Consider the following 23,923-nt stretch of genomic DNA (forward strand, 5'->3'; position numbering starts at 1 on the left):
TCTACAATTGGACAGAAGAAAGTGACCTGCCATCCATTCTCAGAAAAGCCTCAGCCAAACTGGTAGGGAGTTCCGGAGCAAATAAGAACCATCAGAGGGTTCTTTGCTGGGCCAACGGCCAAGCCTTCTTAGCCCACCTAAGAATCGCTGGTTGCAGGCCCACCTCAGATAAGGCAGCTCTCCGCCTGAAGGGTGTCTACTGACCCCACTCCATGCAGCTGAGAGGCTTGTCCTTCTGTGAAGGGGGATCTGGCTGTGCATCCCCACAAGAGTTTTACCTGGTACAAAATTCTGGTTGAAAAGGTTTTATTCTCTCAACATTTAAAATATATCGTTTTCTGGCTTTTGTTATTGTTAAGGACTCTGCTGTCATTCTAACTGTTGGTCTTTTTTAGATCTGTCCCCTTTTCTGAGACTGTTTTTTGTGACTCCTGTCTTTGGAGTTTTGCAGTTTCATTGAAGTGTGTATTTCTTTTTACTTATCCTGCTAGTGGTATACAGTACCTCCTTGGTCTGTTTAGCAGTTGTGGAAAACTTGTAGTCATTATCGCTTTAAATATTGTCTCTCCTAGATTCTCTCAATTCCCTCCCTCCTGGGAATCTAATTATTTGGTTGGCCAAAAAGTTCATTCAGATACAGAAAACCCATACCATCTTTTGGCCAACCCAATATACTTGTATTCGACCTTCTCATTCTGCTCTCACTTTCTCTTAACATCACTTTCACATTTTCTTTGTCTCTCTTATGGCATTCTGGATAGTTTTATTTTCACCTACTACCAGTTCATTGAATTTCTCTTCAAACAGCAGCCTAAATTGCTGTTTTATATTAAATATTTCAGGAACTCTATTAGATGAGTTTCCATTTCAAAAATTATGTTTCTAGATTTTTTAAAATCTATTATTTCAAGTAATTTCTGGTATATTGGTAACCTGTGACTATATTTCTTATTTCTATAAATATTACATATTTACCTATTCTATCATTCAGTATTTGACAATTTCAGTATCAGTAGTTCTAAGTTTGATGCTGTGACTCAGTCATAGTGGTTTGTTTTCTCATGTGTTTGGTGGCTTTATATTTTGAGCTCTTTGATGAATCAGTTAGTGGGAATCCTGCAGAAAGTATTGTTCAAGCTGATTGATAGGAGGCACAACTAACTTGCAAACACTTCAGCCTATGGACCTGGTGATTTAGGCTAGCAAGGTAGTTCCTGGATCCCTTTCTCAACTTACCAACTGGCCCAAGGCTCACCTTTCCTCAATAAATAGCAACCACACTTGTGTGGCCTTTCCCATCTCATCCACCTAATAGCCCCTGCTTGACGAGCCATAGCTCCTTATTGGACTGGTCCCAAGTCATAATAATTTTTGAAGTGGGGGACTCTTTGGAGATCTCCCCTCCATCATGCAAGATCTATGATATCTCAAATAGTGAATTCTTTCCAGATTTAACTGGTTCAGACTATGCTGATGCTTCTACTCAGACATATTCTCAGAAGTCATACTGTCTGAAGAAACCTGAGCATATTTATTTTCCTAATGCTCTACTTTAAGATAAACTTCTTAGCTCTTTAACAAACTTAACAATATTAATGAACTCAATGACCTTTTAAAATTATTTTTTATTGGAGGCAAATTACTTTACATTAATATATTGGTTGGTTTTGCCATACATTGACACGAATCTGCCCCGGGTGTACATGTGTTGCCCCTCTTGAAACCCCGTCCCACCTCTCTCTTCCCCATATCCTCCCTCCAGGTCATCCCCGTGCACCAACCCCAAGCATCCTGTATCATGCGTTGAACCTGGACTGGTGATTCATTTCACATATGATAATATACATGCTACAATGCCATTCTCCCAAATCATCCCACCTTCACCTTCTCCCACAGAGTCCCAAAGGCTGTTCTATACACCTATGTCTCTTTTGCTGTCTCGTATACAGGGTTAATGTTACCATTTTTCTAAATTCCATATATATGCATTAGTATGCTGTATTGATGTTTTTCTTTCAGGCTGATAATAGGCTCCAATTTCATCCACCTCATTAGAACTGACTCAAATGCATTCTTTTTGATGGCTGAAAAATACTCCATTGTGTATATGTACCAAAGCTTTCTTATCCGTTCACCTGCAAATGGACATCTAGGTTGCTTCCATGTCCTCGCTATTATGAACAGTGCTGCAATGAACATTGGAGTACATGTGTTTCTTTCAATTCTGGTTTCCTCAGTGTGTACACCCAGGAGTGGGATTGCTGGAGTTACAGTGCATGCAGTCATGTCAAACTCTTTGCCACCACATGGACTGTAGCCTGTCAGGCTCCTCTGTCCATGGAATTTTTCAGGAAAGAATACTGGAGTGAGTTGCCATTTCCTCCTCCAGGGAATCCTCCCAACCCAGAGATTGAACCCATATCTCTTGCGTCTCCTGAACTGCAGGTGGATTCTTTACTACTAGTGCCACTTGGGAAATCAAATTACCTTAACACACTTCATAAAATCACTGATAAAATATTTTTGATTCACTAGAAGGTTTTCCCCAGTGGCTCAGCAGTAAAGAATCTGCCTGCAATGCCGAAGATGCAAGAGACCCAGGTTCAGTCCCTGGTTTGGGAAAATCCCCAACCCACTCCAGCATTCTTACCTGAAGACTCCCATGGACAGAGGATCCTGGTGGGCTGTGGTCCATGGGGTCACAAAGAGTCAGACACAACTGAAGCGACTGAGCAGCCAAGCAGGCAGAGGAAATAAAATGGAAGATTTCATATTCGACATGATCAGGTAGGTGGTTAGTAGTCTTTGGAATAATAAATACAATTCACACCTTAGCTTTATCACTTACTGTAATAAACTAGATAAGTTGTATTTAATTATATGACTCAGTTCCTCATTTGTAAAGCAGAATACACTTATTGTGCTATTTTGAGAATTAAAGGACATAATGTGTATAAATTCACTGAGTACAGAACCTGATGCATAGTACATACTAAGTAACTAGAAGCTTCTATGACTATTACATTATGTTGTTTCTATTTTACTATTCCCATAAACTTCTGAAAATTTCCCTTAAACTGGTGTGGTATGACTTCAAAGACAACTGGAAATAAGATTTATTGGCATATGTTTATTATAGTGATGCATTAGAATTTATATTATTGAATATTTTTAGTACCATTATGTGACAGAGTAAAATGATGATCCTCAAAAACAGTAACGAGAATGAAACAGTGACAATTTCCATGGGAAAGAAAAGTGCCATAGGTCACCAACCACTGAAATGAAAGAATTATCAAAAGTGATAGAGAATAATGCTTGCTATAGTTCAGAAGCTGGCAAACTACAACCTACAGAGCAAATCTGCCCCAATTATGTCACTACAAACAAAGTCTTACTGAAAAACTTCCAGTTGTTTATGTATTGTCTACGTGATCATTGACCTAGAACCAGATATCTTGGAATGTGAAGTCAAGTGGGCTTTAGAAAGCATCACTAGTAACAAAGCTAGTGGAGGTGATGGAATTCCAGTTGAGCTATTTCAAGTCTTGAAAGATGATGCTGTGAAAGTGCTGCACTCAATATGCCAGCAGATTTGGAAAACTCAGCAGTGGCCACAGGACTGGAAGAGGTCAGTCTTTATTCCAATCCCAAAGAAAGGCAATGCCAAAGAATGCTCAAACTACCGCACAGTTGCACTCATCTCACACGCTAGTAAAGTCATGCTCAAAATTCTCCAAGCCAGGCTTCAGCAGTATGTAAACCGTGAACTCCCAGATGTTCAAGCAGGTTTTAGAAAAGGCAGAGGCACCAGAGATCAAATTGCCAACATCCCCTGGAACATGGATAAAGCAAGAGAGTTTCAGGAAAACATCTATTTCTGCTTCATTGACTATGCCAAAGCCTTTGACTGTGTGGATCACAATAAACTGTGGAAAATTCTGAAAGAGATGGGAATCCGAGACCACCTGACCTGCCTCTTGAGAAACCTGTATGCAGGTCAGGAAGCAACAGTTAGAACTGTACATGGAACAACAGACTGTTTCTAAATAGGAAAAGGAGTACGTCAAGGTTGTATATTGTCACCTTCCTTATTTAACTTATATGCAGAGTACATCATGGGGAATGCTGGGCTGGAAGAAGCACAAGCTGGAATCAAGATTGCTGGAAGAAATATCAATAACCGCAGATATGCAGATGACACTACCCTTATGGCAGAAAGTGAAGAGGAACTCAAAAACCTCTTGATGAAAGTGAAAAGGGAGAGTGAAAAAGTTGGCTTGAAGCTCAACATTCAGAAAACAAAGATCATGGCATCTGGTCCCATCACTTCATGGGAAATAGATGGAAAAACAGTGGAAACAGTGTCAGACTTTATTTTTCTGGGCTCCAAAATCACTGCAGATGCTGATTGCAGCCATGAAATTTAAAGACGCTTACTCCTTGGAAGGAAAGTTATGACCAACCTTGATAGTATCTTAAAAAGCAGAGACATTACTTTGCCAACCAAGGTCCGTCTAGTCAAGGCAATAGTTTTTCCCATGGTCATGTATGGATGTGAGATTTGGACTGTGAAGAAGGCTGATCGCCGAAGAATCGATGCTTTTGAACTGTGGTGTTGGAAAAGACTCTTGAGAGTCTCTTATACTGCAAGGAGATCCAGCCAGTCCATTCTAAAGGAGATCAATCCTGGGTGTTCATTGGAGGGACTGATGCTAAAGCTGAAACTGCAATAATTTGGCCACCTCATGCGATGAGTTGACTCACTGGAAAAGACTCTGATGCTGGGAAAGGTTGTGGGCGGGAGGAGAAGGGGACGACAGAGAATGAGATGGCTGGATGGCATCACCGACTCAATGGACATGAGTTTGAGTGAACTCCGGGAGTTGGTGATGGACAGGGAGGCCTGGCGTGCTATGATTCATGGGGTTGCAGAGAGTCGGGTACGACTGAGCAACTGAACTGAACTGAACTGATGGCTGCTTTTCCGTGATTGTGGTTTCCATTATGTCCAGCCCCTGACAGATAAGGATAATAGGCTTATGGAAGCTTCCTGATGGGAGAGACTTACTGTGGGGAAAACTGGGTCTTGTTATGTTTGGTGGGGTCTTACTCAGTAAATCTTTAATCCAGTTTTCTGTTGATGAGTGGGGCTGTGTTCCTTCCCTGTTGTTTCACCTGAGACGAAACCATGGTGGAGGTAATGAAGATAATGGCGAACTCCTTCAAAAGGTCCCATAAATGCACTGGCACACTCAGTGCCCCCCCATCCTGCAGAAGGCCCCTGCTGACTCACACCTCCTCCAGAGACTCCTGGATGCTCACAGGCAAGTCTGGGTCAACTCTCTTCTGGGGTCACTGCTCAAAGCTATGGTTTTTCCTGAGTCATGTATGGGTGTGCAAGTTGGACTATAAAGAAAGCTTAGGAATTGATGCTTATGAACTGTGCTGTTGGAGAAGACTCTTAAGAGTCCCTTCCACTGCAAGGAGATCAAACCAGTTAATCCTAAGGGAAGTCAGTCCTGAATATTCATTGGAAAGACTGATGCTGAAGCTCCAATACTTCGGCCACCGATACAAATAACTGACTCATTGGAAAAGACCATGATGCTGGGAAAGATTGAAGGCGGAAGGAGAAGGGGACGACAGAGGATGAGATGGCTGGATGGCATCACCAATGCGATGGACATAAGTTTGAGCAAGCTCCGGGAGTTGGTGAAGGACAGGGAAGCCTGGAGTGCTGCAGTCCATGGGGTTGCAAAGAATTGGACCTGACTGAGCGACTGAACTGACTGATAGCTGCTTTTGCACTACACCCGTAGAGCTGACTTGTTACAACAAAAGCCAGAACACTGAATTTTTTCTTAAATATGTATAAACCATTTGTACACTAGATAGTATATATTGGAAGATAGTGAAGGACAGGGAAGCCTGGCGTGCTGCAGTTCTTCAGGTCACAAAGAGTCAGACATGACAACGAATGAACACCACCACCACCACCACTACCACCAGATATATCTGCAGTTAAGACTAAAATGGAACTCATGGCTTAGGCTACTTAGTCTGTTTAGCAGATGCCAAAATGACTTGTATATTTTAAAGGATTTATCCAAAAGTGCCTACTTGATAGCATTTTACTGCCTGAACATAATAGTATGAATAATTTTAAAATAAATTTAATATTCTACACTTCTAAAATATAATATTTCAAAATATTTTCCTATAAGAGACTTAGAATATTTTTCAGTAACTCTCCCTCTTTCCCTCTATTACAGTCACTGAACTATTTTGAGGAAAAATCAGTTTCATGCTAGGAAGTCATAAGCAGGATACTTACCACTTTAAAGATTAGTAGTACATATTATATATTTATAGAGAATTATTTGCTGCCATTAATGTTTGAAGAGCAAAACATACCCATTTCCTTATGGTCCTTTCATAAACAATGCTGATTCCTTCTGTTATTGTCTAGTAAAGGGGAAACACTCTTATCAGAAAATGAAGATAGAATCATAAGTTAGATATGATTTTTTTTGTATGTTTCTGAATCAGGATTAGATAAACAACAGATGGGATGCCTTCTGTGGCAGAAAATAGAAATAATGGGTTTTTGTTTGTTTTCTACAGAAATAATTTTTTTTAATTCTACAAATGGCTCTAATGTGAACTTGACAGTCTTAGCTAAGCTGCTTCTATTACGGTAACACATTTCAATTATTGAAACACAGGTTCTAGTATAAAAATTCCGTGGGACATAGATCATTGGATTAGATGGATGAAAGAGAAAAAATGAAGGGGGAAACTTTAGGAAAGGAAACATGTTCTTTTGAAAATCAATGTTTAAAAGACCAAATGATGATTATAATACAGAATATAAGAACAATTCTTTTTTAAACCTCAGGAATTATGTACTTGCAACAACAGAATAATGAAATTTTTCTTTGTGCATGGCATTCTAGTAAGAGGTTTAACTTTATTTTCTCATTTAATCTTCACAGCCCACTATAAGGTAGATATTACTGTAATTAACATATTCTACATGAGGAAACTGAGACTCAAAGTGTTACATATGGGATTTTAAACCCCATGTCTTTAAAATATGTTATATGTGAATGGCTTTCTAGAAATATTAACAAACTTTGAAATGTGTAACTGTTTCATAAAATGCTTTGAGCCTCTTCAGTTCAGTTCAGTTCAGTCACTCAGTCGTGTCCAACTCTCCGCGACCCCATGAATCACAGCACGCCAGGCCTCCCTGTCCATCACCAACTCCCGGAGTTCACTCAAACTCATGTCCACAGAGTCAGTGATGCCATCCAGCCATCTCATTCTCTGTCGTCCCCTTCTCCTCCTGCCCCCAACCTTTCCCAGCATCAGAGTCTTTTCCAGTGAGTCAACTCATCGCATGAGGTGGCCAAAGTATTGCAGTTTCAGCTTTAGCATCAGTCCTTCCAATGAACACCCAGGATTGATCTCCTTTAGAATGGACTGTGTGGATCTCCTTGCAGTACAAGGGACTCTCAAGAGTCTTCTCCAACACCATAGTTCCACCTAAAAACAGTCCTAGGAGACAGATTCTACTACTATTTCTATGAGCATGATTACTGTTCTATTACTATGAGATTCCATTACTCATTCTACAGATGAATAATTGAAGTGGAAAGAAGTGAAGTTGATCTAAATCTATAAAGCTAGTAAATAAAAAGAGTTAGGTATGAATCCAGGATTCCTGACCCAGACTTTATAGCTTAATAACTATATTATAGTTATACCATTTTCTATCTTTTTAGGATGTTGGAAATCTAACACTATTTCTGTAAGTTGGAAATAAAAAATCACTTATAGAACCTATGACTGTAAAGAAACTAATACACACACTGATTTTGTATAGCTCAAACTGGTTCTAAAGATGCTAAAAGATTCTTAGGAATGTCTTGAAAATAGTGGCATCCCAACTACTTTAATTTCCTTACTTACATGTTTCAGGTCTGGTATTTTTCAGATCATTATACATTATTTCTTTTATAGTCCTAAGATAATATATATTTGGAATCCTAGAAACCTTACATGGAGAACCATATGATGTAATTCAATCATCTCTTTCTCTCTCATTAGAGGCAAAATTTGATTACTTAGCTTCAGACCTAAAAACTCATATTAAGAGTTTTTAATAAGCAATTCTGTCAAGAAGTGTAAGAAAATTTCAATTATTCATTTTTTTCAGGTCTTTCAATTATATGTTAGTTTTTTAAAAGCCAGTAGCTAATATTTATAATATTATAATTAATATTATATTATTCTATAGTAATGTTATATTATAATAAAAATGTAATTCTGTGTAGAATTATTTATATCACAAAATAAAAAAAGGAAATGGCATTTTCAGTCATCAAGTATTTACGAGAATTGACTATGTGATAATCACACACTCCTTGTTTCCAGTAAAACTGGAACATTTCTTTAAAATATCTTTTCTTCTCAGTCTACACATTCCCATTCTCAATGCCATCATCTACTGACTTATAGAACATGCTTTGAAAAAATATGGAAAAGATGTTCTTGCGTTTAAAGAGTTCACTGTCTATTAGCGGAAAGAGACAAGTAAACAGAAATTATCTATAAAGCATAAGTACTTTAATAAAGTGAGCAAGTCACTTAACATTTCTAAGCCTCAAATAAGATAGATGTTTAAGAACTCTAAATGATAGAGGGAACTTGAATAAACCATCTCTAAGGTCCTCTCTAGATCTAAAATTCTATGATTATCTGATCTCTTTAAATTAAAAGATAAATCACAAAATGTTCAGTATGCAAAAAAGAAAAACTAAGACCAACTAAAAGATGAAAGTGCTTGTACAAATGCATTCTAATTTTTTTTTTCAAAACTGTTAAAACCCCCTTTCTAAGTATCAGTAAAATTTCCACAGACACTTCTTTTCATCAACATCTTCCCCTCAAACCTGAAGACTTCTAAGTAATCAACAAGCAACTATTTTGTGAAAACAGAAGTAAAGTGCTTAAAAGCCCATGGCTTGGACTCACGAAAGTGATCTTTTAAAAGGAAGATGTTAACAGAAACGTGTGTATGACATTCTTACTACAATAAATTTGTTCATTAACTTGACTTCAGAATTTTAATGTTCAGGTTTTTCATGAAGAGTTAAATAAACAGCTAAGATTAGCTCTTTTCACTGTTAAACATTCTGAAATTGAGAATAAGTTTTCCCTTACCTGATAAAGACATGGAATGTGATATCCTCTGCAGCGTTCCTGTGTCCACGTTGTTTTCCAGATGCCGCGGTAAGCTCACTCACAAAACTAGCATCAAATTACAATCAAGAATGGTAGGAGACAAAGAGTACTGAAAATACCAATCCAGATCATAAATTTCACCAGTTTATCCTGGTTCTCCTTTTCTAATGAAATCTACGCTCGTGCTCTGTTTAGGGATATAATGCCAGCTAAAAGGAGTGAAACCCCAGCTACCACATACAGGCAGAGGGGTGCAAGAACAAAATACCTCAAGGCATCAACATTGTAGAGGCCAACAAAACGCATGCCACTCTTATTGTCACCTTCAATCTTATTCATTGATAAAAGGATGATGGTCAGCATTCCAGGGATGCCCCACGCACTGGCATGAAACATCAAGGCTCTCTTCTCAATAGCTTCACTACCCCACTTTGGCACAGCTGCTAAGAACCACGTGATGGTAAGAATCATCCACCAAACGCTGCCAGCCATAGTAAAAAAAAAAAATAGAGTATCATAAAAAGCATGATACAGGCTTTGTTATGAGATCCTTGGGTCACTGTGGAAGCCTTATACTGTGCAGGGCTGGATGCATTGCAGGCGACTCAGTCCTCAAGCAAAAATCCCAAAAAGAGAATTAATGACACTATCATGTAGCAGACGGCATGAAATATAATGGGTCCTTCAGAATAACGGAATCTTATCACATCAATCAAAAAAGTTAAAAAAGTAAACAACATGGCAGAAAGGTAAATGACTGAAATCAATCCTATGAAATACCAAGGAAATGAAAGCTCTTCTCTCCTAAAGTACATATTTGGCCAAAAAGGTGAACAACCACCTATGTGCAAAAAGGAACAGCCAAGATCAGGATCAATTTTCTACTCTCGGGGACACCAAAATCCATAGTCCCTCTCCACTGCCACTGAGACTCATTCAGTAGGATCACCAGCTAAATTCCGGTCCACCAGCTGAGGATACGACTCATCACAATCTGAGAACCTAAAAACATAAGACAAGAATCATTTACTTATTGGGAACCTAATGATTTGGATTTCCTCATTTAGCACTTGTGGCTTATTTATGCTTATGTCCTTGGAGAACACGACGATATGTCAAAGAAATAATGCAAATATCTTGCTTGTGGGTCATGCAATGAGATATTCTACAGTTGGCAAAAAAAACGAAAAATGTATACTTAATTTTGCTTTGTCTTCAAAAATATTACTCTTTATTAAAACAGGCATAGCCATTAATAAATAGTGTAATTAATACTATTTATTTAGGACACACAGTTTACAGGAAGATTTCAAACTATAAAAAAGTGTATATATATATATATATATATATATATATAATAAACATACATAAATAAAAAGCTCCAGTAGAATAGTAGCTAAAAGTTATTTTTTTAAAAACGTTTAATTACAAGATAGTCCTCAATTTACCCTAGCCTCAAATAGAACTTTCTTAAAAATAAGAGGTAAAAATCTTCCCTAGGAGAGCAAGACGGCAGAGGAGTTGGTGGACACGGAGTACTTCTCTCTTCAAGAATACGCCGGGAATACACCTTCAGAGACAGAGGTGCATGCAGAACACCAGCTAACAGCAGACAAGAGTATGTGACCAGTGGAAAAGAATATACAGAACCACGCAGAACTTGGTAGGACGAAGGAACTACGGGGAAAAACAAGAGTGTTAGAAGTACTGGACCTGCCCTCGGCTGGTGGGGGAACTGAGGCAGGGGTCCAATCCCTGCACTGGGGCAGTTGTCTGAGTCAGAGGAGAAAGATTTAAGGCTGAGAGTGAAACAGCTGATCTGTGGTAGCCTAAATGAAATGAGAATCAGACAGTCCTTGCCACAGCAATACATACCTCAGACAGGAACACTGGTCCCCTGGAAGGCGCAGCAGCTGGGAGCTGGAGTTTAGGGATTGTGGGGCAATCCCAGGGTGAGGGCTGCTGTTGACTGAGGAGAGACGGATTAAGGGGATGTGAGGGAGGAAATCCAGCCAGCCACGGAAGCAAGGCAATACTGCTGAGTCATGGGTAGGGGATGGAGCCATCACCATAGCCTCTCTCCCCCACACGCCAGCATTGGCAGCTGAACAATAGAGAGGCTGGCCCATCAAACGCCTGACACACTGAACTACAGAGTAGGACCCCACCCAAGGTGCCACTTTAAGTGCTAGAGACGCCAACCTACAGACTAGGATCCTAGTCGGGAGGGCCCCTCAATGTGCCTGATACACCGAACAACAGATAAGGACCCCAGGCAAAGTAGCCCTCTAAGTTCCTGAAAAGGAGGAGTTACAGGTAGAATGGCCAAAGAGGCCTTTCGATCGCCAGCTACAAGAGGCTCTGATAGGGACGTAACTCTGGCAGCAGAGGCAGTCCGTGTCCTTGCACACTTGGCGCTGCCAGGGTCCCTGCAAGTCAAGCAGCTGCGCCAGCTTCATGCTCAACTCTTACTGGGGCGGAGCTGCGATAGGCAAAAAAAAGTCCTGCGTCTATGCCCACAGGGTCGCTTCAATCATGTCCAACTCTATGCTGCCCTGTAAACTGTGACCTGACAGGCATATCTGTCAGGGAGGAGGGGAGTTCTCCAAGCAAGAATACTGGAGCATATTGGCCAGTACTGGTTGTCATATCCTTCTAGAGCACTGTATTTCCTTTTCCCCTAGCCACCAACTCCCCCGAATACCTGGTGCTGCCAGAACCCCTGCTACCCAAGCAGCTGAACCACCTCCATACCTGGCCCTCACAGGGGCAAACCCAAGTCTTCCAGGGCAGCCGAAGGAGCAAACCCCAGTGGAGGACCCACATGCAGAGGTGGAAATAAAACCCCAATTGAAACCCAGGGGCAGTGTGGCTAAAGAAGAAGACCTAAAACCTTACTACCAGCTGTACAAGCTGCAGGTTAAATCCACATGATCAATTAGGCAGACTCTGTGTCTATGGAATATATAAAAAGTCATTGAGGGGGAGAGAAGTAGAAGATGGCAGAGGAATAGGATGGGGCGACCACTTTCTCCCCCACGAAATCAGCAAAAGAAAATTTGAACGCTGAGAAAATCCCAAAAAACAACTTCTGAATACCGGCAGAGGACATCAGGCACCCAGAAAAGCAGCCCATAGTCTTTGAAAGGAGGTAGGAAATAGTATAAAAGATAAAAAGAGAGACAAAAGAGGGAGGGACGGAGCTCCGTCCCGGGAAGGGAGGCCTAAAAAAAAAAGAGAGAGAGAAGTTTCCAAACACCTGGTAACACTCATAGGAGAGTCTGTGACGAGTCTTGGTGCCTCAGAGGGCCACATAACCGGGAGAAAAAAGAAATAAATAATTAAAGCCCATAGACTAAGTGCCCAGAGGAAACTCTCAGCGGAGAAGCGGGGCAGACGCCCGCACCCCTCACTAGCAAGTGGGGGCTGGGCAGGGAGGAGCGGCAGCAGCGCTTAGAGAGAGGACTGGGCCTGAACACCCTGAGGGCAATCTGAGGGTGCTAACGGGGAAATAGCTAAGCAGACTGTGCTGCTAAAAGGCGAAAAGCCTGCGAAAAGGTGAAAAGCCCCAACCTAAGATTCCGCCAGCCCCGCTCACAGAACAAAGGACTGAGCAGAGCAAGCCGGCTGTGGATGGCCCATCCCCCATCCCCTGCCGGGACAGGCAGGGGAGGGTGGCCAGCGCAGGATGGGGCAACCGTGGCCCCAGAGAGGCTTCCCATACCAAGCTGCAGGCAGGCTTCATTGCTAACCAATACTTCTTGGGTTTGGGCTGGTCGATATCTGCCTGAGCAGGTGAGCCAGTTGTACACCCAGAAAACCGAGCGGCAGGGCCGGGTAGGCGATAAGTCACAGCTACCGCACTTGCCAAATGCCTGGTCACCTGAGCTGCTCAGACCCGGGAAGGCACAAAACGCAGGCCCAACCAAGTCTGCGCCCTTGTGGAGTACCCGAATACCTGAACCTGAGCCAATAAGACCTGGGAAGTGCACGCAACCCAGCGCCGGCCGCAGACAGCTCCTGGCAGAGCAACCTAGAGCCTGAGCAGCATAAACAGGGAAAGCACACATGCCGCGAGCGGGAGCAATCCCATTGTAGCCGAGACACTGCAAGCACTCCACACAGATGCCAGTGACATTTGTTAGCAGGGTTCCTCCCTCCCCACAGCAGGACTGAACAGGTGAGCTAAAAAAAGAAAAAAAGAAAAGTGTCCACCACAGCTCCCTGGGGTCAGGACGGGAATTAGACACTGAAGAAAACAGCAAACAGAAGAGCTTTAACAGAAGGAACAGCTTTGGAAGTAACAGATGGAGAAGTCTTGAACCTACTGCAAGAATAAGACTGAAAACCAGAGGCAGAGGCTTAAGTCCAAGTCCTGAGAACACCAGAGATCTCCTGTTTCAGGGAACATTAATTGATAGGTGCTCATCAAATGCCTCCATACATACACTGAAACCAGGCACCACCCAAGGGTCAACAAGTTTCAGTGAAAGACATGCCACGCAAATTCTCCAGCAACACAGGAGAATAGCCCTGAGCTTCAATATACAGGCTGCCCAAAGCCACCCCAAACCCATTGACATCTCAAACTCATTACTAGACACTTCATTACACTCCAGAGAGAAGAAATCCACCTCCACCCACCAGAACAGTGACACAAGCTTCCCTAGCCAGGGAACCTTGACAAGTTACCCGTCCAACCCCACACACAATGAGGTAACTAAATAATAAAGAGAACTCCACAAACTGCCAGAAGATCGAAAGGCCACCCCAAGCACAGCAATATAAGCAAGATGAAGAGGCAGAGAAATACCCAGGATTAAAGGAACAGGATAAATGCCCACCAACGCAAACAAAAGAGGAAGATATAGGGAATCTACCCGATAAAGAATTTCGAATTTTATTTGTGACAATGATTCAAAATCTGGAAAGCAAAATGGAGTTACAGATAAATAAAGTGGAGAAAAGGATTGAGAAGATGCAAGAAATGTTTAATAAGGTAGTAGAGGAAATATAAAAGAGTCAATATACAATGAATAATGCAATAGATGAGATCAGAAACACTCTGGAGGGAACAAACAGTAGAAAAACGGAGGCAGAAGATAGGATAAGTGAGCTAGAAGATAGAATTGTAGAAATAAATGAAACAGAGACAGAAAAAGAAAAATGAATTAAAAGAAATGAGGACAATGTTTAATGCCCCAACATTCGAATCATAGGAGTCCCAGAAGAAGAAGACAAAAAGAAAGACCATGAGAGAATACTTGAGGAGATAATAGTTGAAAATTTCCCTAAAATGGGGAAGGAAATAATCACCCAAGTGCAAGAAACCCAGAGAGTGCCTAACAAAATTAATCCAAGGCGAAATACTCCAAGACACATATTAATCAAATTAACAAAGATCAAACACAAAGAACAAATATTAAAAGCAACAAGGGAAAAACAAACAAATAACACACAAGGGGATTCCCATAAGGATAACAGTTGATCTTTGAAAAGAAACTCTTCAGGCCTGGAGGGAATGGCAAGGCATACTTAAAGTGATGAAAGAAAGTAACCTACAGCCCAGATTACTGTACCCAGCAAGGTTCTCATTCAAATATGAAGGAGAAATCAAAAGCTTTACAGACAAGCAAAAGCTGAGAGAATTCAGCATCACCAAACCAGCTCTCCAACAAATACTAAAGGATCTTCTCTAGACAGGAAACACAGAAAGGGTATATAAACTCGAACCCAAAACAATAAAGAAAATGGCAAAGGGATCATACTTATCAATAATCACCTTAAACGTAAATGGGTTGAATGCCTCAACCAAAAGACAAAGGCTGGCTGAATGGATACAAAAACAAGACCCCCATATATGTTGTCTACAAGAGATCCACCTCAAAATGAGGGACACATACAGATTGAAAGTGAAGGGCTGGAAAAAAGATATTCCATGCAAATAGAGACCAAAAGAAAGCAGGAGTAGCAATACTCATAGCAGATAAAATAGATTTTAAAACAAAGGCTGTGAAAAGAGACAAAGAAGGAAACTACATAATGATCAAAGGATCAATCCAAGAAGAAGATATAACAATTATAAATATTTATGCACCCAACATAGGAGTACCACAATATGTAAGACAATTACTAACAAGTATGAAAGGGGAAATCAACAATAACACAATAACAGTGGGAGACTTCAATACCCCACTCACACCTATGGATACATCAACTAGACAGAAAATTAACAAGGAAACACAAACTTTAAATGATACAATAGACCAGTTAGACCTAATAGATCTCTATAGGACATTTCACCCCAAAACAATGAATTTCAACTTTTTATCAAGTGCACACGGAATCTTTTTCAGGATAGATCACATCCTGGGCCAGAAATCTAGCCTTGGTAAATTCAAGAAAACTGAAATCATTCCAAACATCTTTTCTGACCACAATGCAGTAAGATTAGATCTCAATTACAGGAGAAAAACTATTAAAAATGCCAACATATGGAGACTGAACAACACGCTGCTGAATAACGAACAAATCATAGAAGAAATCAAAATATTCATAGAAATGAATGAAAATGAAAACACGACAACCCAAAACCTCTGGGGCACTGTAAAAACAGTGCTAAGGGGAAGGTTCATAGCAATACAGGAACACCTCAAGAACCAAGAAAAAAGTCAGCTAAATAACCTCACGATACACCTAAAGAAACTGGAAAAGGAAGAAATGAAGAACCCTAGTGTTAGTAGAAGGAAAGAAATATTAAAAATTAGGGCAGAAATAAATGCAAAAGAAACAAAAGAGACCATAGCAAAAATCAACAATGCCTAAAGCTGGTTCTTTGAGAGGGTAAATAAAATTGACAAACCACTAGCCAGACTCATCAAGAAACAAATGGAGAAGAACCAAATCAATAAAATTAGAATGAAAATGAAGAGATCACAACAGACAACACAGAAATACAAAGGATCATAAGAGACTACTATCAGCAATTATATGCTAATAAAATGGACAACTTGGAAGAAATGGACAAATTCTTAGAAAAGTACAACTTTCCAAAACTGAACCAGGAAGAAATAGAAAATTTTAATAGACCCATCACAAGCATGGAAATAGAAGCTGTAATCAGAAATTTTCCAGCAAACAAAAGCCCAGGTCCAGACGGCTTCACAGCTGGATTCTACCAAAAATTTAGAGAAGAGCTAACACCTATTCTACTCAAAGTCTTCCAGAAAATTGCTGAGGAAGGGAAACGTCCAAACTCATTCTATGAGGCCACCATCACCCTAATCCCCAAACCTGGTAAAGACCCCACAAAAAAAGAAAACTACAGGCCAATATCACTGATGAACATAGATGCAAAAATCCTTAACATAAGTCTAGCAATCAGAATCCAACAACATATTAAGAAGATCATACATCATGACCAAGTGGGCTTTATCCCAGGAATGCAAGGATTCTTCAATATCCACAAATCAATAAATGTAATACACCACATTAACAAACTGAAAAATAAAAATCATAGATGCAGAGAAAGCCTTCGACAAAATTCAACATCCATTTATGATAAAAACCCTCCAGAAAGTAGGAATAGAAGGAACATACCTCAACATAATAAAAACAATATATGACAAACCCACAGAAAACATTACCCTCAATGGTGAAAAACAGAAAGCATTTCCCCTAAAGTCAGGAACAAAAGAAGGGCTCCTACTCTCACCACTACTATTCAACATAGTTCTGGAAGTTTTGGCCACATCAATCAGAGCAGAAAAAGACATAAAAGGAATCCAAATTGGAAAAGAAGAAGTAAAACTTTCACTGTTCGCTGATGACATGATCCTCTACACAGAAAACCCTAAAGACTCTACCAGAAAACTGCTGGACCTAATCAATGAATACAGTAAAGTTGCAGGATATAAAATCAACACACAGAAATCCCTTGCATTCCTATACACTAATAATGAGAAAATGGAAAGAGAAATTAAGGAAATTGTTCCATTCACTGTTGCAACGAAAAGAATAAAATACTTAGGAATACATCTACCTAAAGAAACAAAAGACCTGTACATAGAAAAGTATAAAACGCTGGTGAAAGTAATCAAAGAGGACACTAAGAGATGGAGAAATATACCGTGTTCGTGGATTGGAAAAAGAAATATTTTGAAAATGAGTATTCTACCCAAAGTAATTTATGGATTCAGTGCAATCCCTATCAAGCTACCAATGATATTTTTCACAGAGCTAGAACAAATAATTTCACAATTTGTATGGAAATACAAAAAACCTCGAATAGCCAAAGCAATCTTGAGAAAGAAGAATGGAACTGGGGTAATCCACCTGCTGAACTTCAGGCTCTACTACAAAGCCACAGTCATCAAGACAGTATAGTACTGGCATTAAGACAGAAATATAGATCAATGGAACAAAATAGAAATCCCAGAGATAAATCCACGCACTTATGGACACCTTATCTTTGACAAAGGAGGCAAGAATATAAAATGGAGAAAAGACAGTATCTTTAACAAGTGATGCTGGGAAAACTGGTCAACCACTTGTAAAAGAATGAAACTAGAACACTTCCTAACACCATACACAAAAATTAACTCAAAATGGATTAAAGATCTAAATGTAAGACCAGAAACTATAAAACTCCTAGAGGAGAACATAGGCAAAACACTCTCTGACATATATCACAGCAGGATCCTCCATAACCCACCTCCCAGAATATTGGAAATAAAGGCAAAAATAAACAAATGGGACCTAATTAAAATTAAAAGCTTCTGCACAGCAAAGGAAACTATAAGCCAAGTGAAAAGACAGCCTTCAGAATGGGAAAAATAATAGCAAATGAAACAACTGACAAATAATTAATCTCCAAAATATTCAAGCAGCTCCTTCAGCTCAACTCCAGAAAAATAAACGACTCAATCAAAAAATGGGCCAAAGAACTAAGCAGACATTTCTCCAAAGAAGACAGAAAGATAGCTAACAAACACATGAAGAAATGCTCAACATCCCTCATAATCAGAGAAATGCAAATCAAAACCACAATGAGATACCATTTCATGCCAGTGAGAATGGCTGCTATCCAAACGTCTACAAGCAATAAATGCTGGAGAGGGTGTGGAGAAAAGGGAACCCTCTTACACTGTTGGTGGAAATGCAAACTAGTATAGCCACTATGGAGAACAGTGTGGAGATTCATTGAAAAACTGGAAATAGAACTGCCATATGATCTAGCAATCACACTCCTGGGCATACACACCGAGGAAACCAGAATTGAAAGAGACACATGTACTCTAATATTCATCGCAGCATTGTTTATAATAGCGAGGACATGGAAGCAACCTAGATGTCCATCTGCAGACGAATGGATAAGAAAGCTTTGGTACATATACACAATGGAGTATTACTCAGCCATTAAAAAGAATGCATTTGAATCAGTTCTAATGCGGTGGATGGAACTGGAGCCTATTATACAGAGTGAAGTAAGCCAGAAAGAAAAACACCAATACAGTACACTAACGCATATATATGGAATTTAGAAAGATGGTAACCTTAGCCCTGTATACGAGACAGCAAAATGGACACAGGTGTACAGAACAGTCTTTGGGACTCTGTGGGAGAGGGCAAGGGTGGGATGATTTGGGAGAATTGCATTGAAACATGTACGTTATCATATGTGAAATGAATCACCAATCTAGGTTCGATGCATGATACAGGATGCTCGGGGCTGGTGCACGGGGATGACCCAGAGGGAGTATAAGGGGAGGAGGGAGGTGGGAGGGGGTTACAGAAAGGGGAACTCATGTAAACCCGGGGCAGATTCATGTCAATGTATGGTGAAACCAACCAATATAATATTGTAAAATAAAAAAATAATAAATAAAAATCACCTTAAAAAATAAAAATTCATAACAAAGAAAAAAAAAGGGAAAGGAAAGCAGAATTCTATGCCTCAAATCGAGACGAGGCCTGACTCCCCAGTTGAAATTTCATAGCAACCCCGAGATCCCTGTCACCACTTAGAGGATCACACAGTTGACTAGCTCAATGCTTGATGTGGCATTATTCCCCTGCCGTGTGTCAAGAGGAATCCTGATGTTCCACTTTCAACAGGAAAGGAGACCTGACTTCCATGAGGCAACACTAGCGAGTCCCAGAGGGCCCCATCGTAACTCGAGTGGACCTCCAATCTTCAAACCACAACTCGAGAAAAACCATGAAATTCTCTTCTCCACGCGACAGGACGCCCCTTTCTGCTGTAGTGTCTCAAGAGAAATCCCACATTCCCTCTTCAAACTCGAAAGGATACTAAACACCCTGTACCCAACTCAAGAAGTTCCTGGATATACCCAGACACAGTCGAGAGGAACAACGAGTTTCCTGCCACAGCTCAAGAAGAGCCCCGTTTTCCACTCATATCGAGATGAGGATCGATTCCCCTGCTTCGTCTGGAAAGGAAATCCGATGTTCCCGTAGAATTTGAAGAGGAAGCCGGTTTCCCCTTGAAACTCGAGAGGACACTAGGGACCATGCACCAGTTTAAAAAGACACCGATTTCACCATCCGCTCGACATCAGGCCTGATTCCACTGTACCGGTTCAAATGGAACCCCCGGGATCAGCTAACACTGTGAATCAAGGCCTGACTTCCAAGGTGCATAATTGAGATAAAGCCCCAGGACCCAACTTCAACTCGACAGGAAGCCTCCCACCCTTTTACAACTCGAAAAGATAGCAGAGTTCCATGCCTCAAAAAGAGACGTGGCATGACTCACCTTTGAAACTCCATAGGAACACTGAGATCCATGTCAAAACTGGAGAGGCATCCAGAGGTTAGCACCTCAACTCCAGATGAGACCCTATTCCACGGCACTGACTCAAGAGGCATCCCAAAGGCTCATCACACCTCAGAAATATTCCTGACTTCCCAGAGACAACATGCGAGACTCCGTGAGGCCCCTATTGCAACTCGAGGGATCCGTAAAATTCCTGCCCCAACTCGAGAAACACTTTGTGATTACCCCCATCAATGCGAATTGAAGCCAGATTCCTCTGCAGTGACTCGAGAGCAATCAAGAACTCCCCCTCACAACTTGACTTCCCTCAGGCAACACGAGAATCTCCCTGAGTTCCCCGTCATACCTCGAAGGGAAAGCCAACCTTCCCTCCGCAACTCGACAGAACACACGAGATGGCCCAGGTAATGTCACATGAGGCCCATTTTTTTTTTTTTCCTGCAGCACCTGGAGAGCAATCCCGATTTCTCTCTCAAGATTAAATAGCAGGCTTGAATCCCTATTTACTGTTCAAGGGGCTCCCAGAATACCAGTATTAAATCCAGAGAAATGCCGAATTTCCGTCCATACCTCGAGAAGAGCTCCATATTCCCCATCTCATCATGATATGAGAATTCAATCCCTACTTCAAATCAAGAGGATTACTTCCTTCTTTTCCAACCACAAAAGGAGGCCTCTGTCTCTGATTGAAACTCAAGGGCTATCCCGTGGATTTTCTCACTTCCAATTGAAATCGAGGTAGGTCCTGATGTCCTAGCACAGCTCCAGTGGAACACTGAGTATCGGTCACAACATGATGGGAGACCTAACACCCATGCTGAGCCTGTAGAAAAAGCCCTATTGAACTGCCTGATCATGACAAGAGGACTGACTCCCCTTTACCAACTCGAAAGGAAAGCAGAAGTCCATGCCTCAAATCGATACAAGGCCTAATTCCCCAGTTGAACCTTCATAGCAACACCGAGATCCCTGTCGTCACTGGAGAGAAACATACAGTTGACCGACTCAATGCTAGATGTGGCTCTATTCCTCTCTCGGGCCATGAGATGAATCCCGAGGTTCCCTTTCCAAAACAAAAGGAGACCTGACTTCCCTGGTGCAATATGAGCGTGTTCCTGAGGTCCCCCTCGCAACTCTAAAGGGACCACAAGCTTCCCACTGCAACTCGAGAAAAACCACAAGTTTCTCCCCTCAACGCAAGATGAGGAATATTTCTGCTCCATAGAATCAAGAGAAATTCCACATTCCCGGTTGAAACAAGAAAGGTTACTTAACATCCTTTATGCGACTCAAAAATTACCCTGACATATCCGGCCCCACTCGAGAGGAACACCGAGTTTCCCGCCACATCTGACAATGTGCCCCGTTTTCCAGTCCTATTTTCCAGATGAGATTCGATTCCACTGCTTTGTCTGGAATGGAATCCCGACGTTCCCGTCACATATTATGAGCAGGCCGGTATCACCTTGAAACTCTGGATGATGCTCGGGGGTCAAGCCACAATTCGAAAATGCACCAATATCCCGACACACTAGAGATATGGTCTGATTCCACTGCACAGATTCAAATGTATCATCGAGTATCAACTCACAAACGAGTGGAGACCTAACTCACTGAGCATTCTCGATAGAATCTCCAGGTACAAATTCAACTCAATTGCAGCCTAACACCCTTTTTACAACTCGAGAAGAAAGCAGAGTTCCATGCCTGAACACGAGACGAGGCCTGACTCCCCAGGTGAATTTTGAGAGCAACCCCGAGAACCCTGTTACCACTGGAGAGGAATCCTGAGTTGACGGGCTAGAATCTAGATGCAGTCCTATTTCTCTGCAGTGACTCCAAAGGAATCCCGAGGTTCCACTCGCAAATGGAAAGGCTTTCTGACATCCCAGAGACAACATGGGAAGATTCCTGATATTCCCGTCGTTACTCGAGAGGGTCACCAAACTTCCCGCAGCAACTAGAGAAAAACGTCGAGATCCCTCCTTCACAGCAAGATTAGGCCCTTTTTATCTAGCCATGCCTAGACAGAAGTCCCGTGTTCATTCTCAAAATTCGGTATGCGGATTGAATTCCTTGATGCAACTCAAGGGTCGCCCAGCACACCCGTCACGATGAGAGAACAACTCCGAATTTCACGCCACATTTTAAGAGAAGCCCCATGATCACACCTCACTTCAAGATAATGGGCCATTCCCTTTTAAACTGAAGAGGAATCCCAACTTTCCCGCACACCACTTGACGAGTCCTGTCTCACCAATTGAAATTCGAGGGCAACCCCGTGGATCCTGCAGCAAGGTAAAAGGACTCCGAGTTCACAGTCAACTAGAGATGAGTAGTGATGTTCTTACACCAGCTCCAGTGGAACATTGAGTATCACCTCCCAACATGATTGGGGGCAGGTATCCCTGACTGAGCCTCTCGAAAATGCCCAAATTCCCTGCTTGAAGAGACAGCAGGCCTGAGAACACTTTTACAACGTGGGAGGAAATCAGAGTTCCATCCTCAACAAAGTCTAGGCCTACTCCCCAGTGGAACCTTAACAATAACCCCAAGATCCCTGTTGCCATGAGAGAGGAACACTGAGTTTACCGACTCAAGTCTAAATGCGGCCCTAATGCCCTGCAGTGACTCAAATGGAATCCCGAGGTTCCACTTTCAACAAGAAAGAAGACTGACTTCCTTGAGGCAACACTACCGAGTCCCAAGGTCCCCGTTGTAACTCGAGAAGACCTCCATGCATCAAGCCGCAACTCGAGAAAAACCATGAAATTCTCACCTCAACGGGACAGGACACCCCTTTCCACTGCAGTGTCTCAAGAGAATTCCCACATTCCCTCTTCAAACTCTAAAAGATACTCGACAGCCTACACACAACGCAAGAAATTATACAAGATACCCGGCCACACTGGAGAGGAGCAGCGAGGTTCCTGTCACAGCTCAATAAGAGCCCTGTTTTCCACTCCCCATCTCTAGATGAAGATCGATTCCCCTGCTTCGTCTGGAAAGGAATCCTGATATCCCGTTGAATCTGAAGAGGAGGGAGTCTACCCTTGAAACTCGAGAGGACACCCATGGGGACGTGCCACAATTCAAAAAGACACTGATTTCCCCATCCACTCGACATAAGGCCTGATTCCACTGTACGGATTCAAATGGAACCCCCAGAATCTACTAACACCCAAAGGGAGGCCTGACTTCCCATCATTGAGAAAAAGCCCCAGAATGCAACTATAACTCAACAGGAGGCCATCCACCCCTTTTACAAGTCAAAAGGATAGCGGAGTTCCATGCCTCAGCAAGAGACGTGGCATGACTCCCCTACTGAAATTCATAGGATCCCTGAGATCCATGTCAGGACTGTAGAAGCACCCTGAGGTTAGCGCCTCAACTCCAGATGAGACCCTATTCCCCTGCACTGAATCGAGAGGCATCCCAAAGGCTCCTCAAACCTCAAAAGGATTCCTGACTCCCCAGAGACAACTCGAGAGGCTCCGTGAGTCTCCTGTTGCAACTCGAGGGATCCCAAAGTTTACTGCAGCAACTCAAGAAACACTTTTGATTACTCCCTACAATACAAATTGTAGCCCGATTCCTCTGCAGTGACTCGAGAGTAATTTCGAGCTCCCGCTCACAACTTGACTTTCAGAGGCAACACAAGAATCTCCCTGAGTTCCCCATCGTAACTCTAAAGGAAAGCCAAACTTCACTCTGCCACTTGACAGAAACCACGAGATTCCCCAGGCAACGTCACAAGAGGCCTTTTTTTCCCTGAAGCACCTGGAAAGCAATCCCGAGTTCTCTCTCAAGATTCGATAAGAGGCTTGAATCCCTATTTACAACTCAAGGGGCTCCCAGAATACCCGTTTTCAA

At 41.7% G+C, this 23,923-nt stretch overlaps 1 pseudogene; it reads right to left on the minus strand.

The window, feature by feature from the left end:
* Positions 1 to 10,250, minus strand: part of LOC129556293 (frizzled-3-like) — a 51,549-nt pseudogene extending 41,299 nt beyond the window's left edge.
* Between the last annotated feature and the right edge of the window lie 13,673 nt (positions 10,251 to 23,923).

The sequence above is a fragment of the Moschus berezovskii genome, chromosome 1 (assembly GCF_049115385.1).
Source record: "Moschus berezovskii isolate FMDL1 chromosome 1, NW_MosBer_1.0, whole genome shotgun sequence".
Lineage (NCBI taxonomy): Eukaryota > Metazoa > Chordata > Mammalia > Artiodactyla > Moschidae > Moschus > Moschus berezovskii.